Here is a 2734-nt window from a genome sequence, read left to right as displayed (position 1 = left end):
GCATACGGAGAAAACACAGCGGCAACTGATTCGTGTAAGCCGGCTACTCTTATTATATGTAAAGTTTACTGCTTGTAATTAAATAATATTTAGTGTATGTTTGTGATAAGAAGCCGTGGGAGTGAGTCAATCATAGATCGACAGGTCGTCTCGATAAGCTTCCTCGGTAATCTTAAATCAAGAAAATTACAGCTTTACATATAAACGATGTTTAGCGGGTGACCAGATAATACAGTACAGTAACAGCCTGTTAATGTCCCACTGCTAGGCTAAGGCCCCTCCCCTTTTAAGGAGAAGGTTTGGAGCTTATTTCACCACGCTGCTCCAATGCGGGTTTATAGAATACACATGTGGCAGAATTTCAATGAAATTAGACAGATGCAGGTTTCCTCACGATGTTTTCCTTCACCGTCAAGCACGAGATGAATTATAAACACAATTTAAGCACATGAAAATTCAGTGGTGCTTGCCCGGGTTTGAACCCACGATCATCGGTTAAGATTCACGCGTTCTAACCACTAGGCCATCTCGTATTACTAGGCCATCTCGTCTATATAATACTGTTTATATCTTGAAGTCATTATTGATATTACATTTGAAAGAATAATAGCATTATTTAGCTGATCACCACTTAATTTTTTTTTAATTTATAGAATAGGTAGGTGGACGAGCATATGGGCCACCTGATCGTAAGTGATCACCAACGCCCATAGACGTTGTAAGAAATATAAACATTGTAAGAAATATAAGCATTGTAAGAAATATAAACCATCCCTCACATCGCCAATGCGCCACTAACCGTGGGCAAAACTAAGATGTCGTATGTGGGGCTCGCCGGTGTCCAAGCCGCCGAATGCGCTCCGAACATCGGAATACCCACGATAACGAGGAGCGCCACTAGATCGCTTTGGCATGCTACCGTGACGCTCTGACATGAGTGGGTGGTACCTACCCAGATGAGCTTAATAACTTTTTAATCACGTAATACGTATGTAATATGTTTAAATAATTGTAAATAATCTTGTTCGAACACGATACACTTATGAAAATTGTTGTATTTTTTAACATTTTTAGTAGTTATATTAGATAGTCTGTAAATGTCTCAATGCTGGATAAAGACGTTTCCTATTGAGAAGACTTGGATCTCATTTTACCACCAGCTGATTGATTATAAATGGATAAACAATATAACATGTTTTTATGGAAATTACAACGCTCCTTCACCTGGAGGAAGATCATTCCACAACTGCACGTGCGCGCAAGGAATTAACTTGACGCGCTTACCGTACACGTGTACATGCGTCATAGTCATTTACGGGATGCATAGTAATTAAACACAAGTATTATTTAAATATATTATAAATAAATATGTTATATTATATGAGATTATGACATACAACCAAAGCATTTTTCGTTTCGTTACCAAACGACACGGCATCTTCTTGACCGTTAATTGGAAAGTTAATTTTAATCTCGTTCTATAATAATTAAATTCCTTATTTATTTTAACGTATTCAAGTATTATATATATATATATATATAATATTAGTCTAGATAGTATATATATATATATATATATATATAATATTAGTCTAGATAGTAAATTTGGTAAAATACAGTAGCTTTGCCAAAATGTTAAAAATGACATTGATGGTAATGAAAAAAAACAATCGTTCTCTGTGTGCTTTTTACGCTGAATTTTTTATTGTGTTATAATTACTGTTTCAAATTGGCGACGATTTTTATTTTTGCAATTTGTTGTTACGGACAGGTTCGATCTCGCCCACTCGCTGATTTCGTGCTATTTATTAAAGATTTTGATTATTATTTGCGATTTAATTAATGATGTTGAGGTGCATTAATTGTCGCCTGCCCATTATCACGACGCTAAGAGATATTGTTCGTTACAATATTCGATGCAAACTGTTATCGCAAAATGTAAAGCTTTGTAACATATTAAAGAACTTGATCTCAACTCAGAAACAAAATGTGGTAATAATGACAGGATTCTTTAGATAGCAGGGCTTTGTACAAGCCCGTCTGGGTACGTACCACCCGCTCATCAGATATTCTACCGCTAAACAGTAATACGAAGATGTTATGTCCTTTGTGCCTGTAGTTACACTGGTTCACTCATCAAACCGGATCATAACAATATTAAGTATTGCTATTTAGAGGTAGAATATCTGATGAGTTACCTACCCAGACGGGCTTGTACAAAACCCTTACAAAATTTTAATAAGAAATATATATTTATTTTATAAATATATAATTCTTTACATTAAAGCCTTAAATAAATACAAATAAAAATTAAAAATAGTTACTATACACATCGGGACCGCATGGAATGTCGACAAAAATGCTAGCAGCATTTCCCCTTTAAATCGCAATTCCTATTTTCTGGGCGAAAAATAAACCAGCCCTCCAGTCACCAGTACAGGCATTAAGACGGCGTATAATATTTTTGTTGAGTTTTTGCACTATTACTCAGATGTACAAGCGTAAATTTTATGAATTAATCCATGTTATTATATATTTATTGTAGTATTTAATTATGAATTCCTTTAATAACCTGCAATTTCTACATTTCGGCACATTTATTTTGGATATTAGTTTTAATACAAATACATGTTAATGGTTGCGAACATTTTAATCACAGCAAACATAAAATCTTATGATCTAAGTTATAAATAAAATTTTATTTAAAGCTATGTTATAAATAAAACAAGTTACC

Source organism: Nymphalis io, chromosome 13, assembly GCF_905147045.1.
Source record: "Nymphalis io chromosome 13, ilAglIoxx1.1, whole genome shotgun sequence".
NCBI lineage: Eukaryota > Metazoa > Arthropoda > Insecta > Lepidoptera > Nymphalidae > Nymphalis > Nymphalis io.
This window is presented reverse-complemented; position numbering follows the sequence as displayed.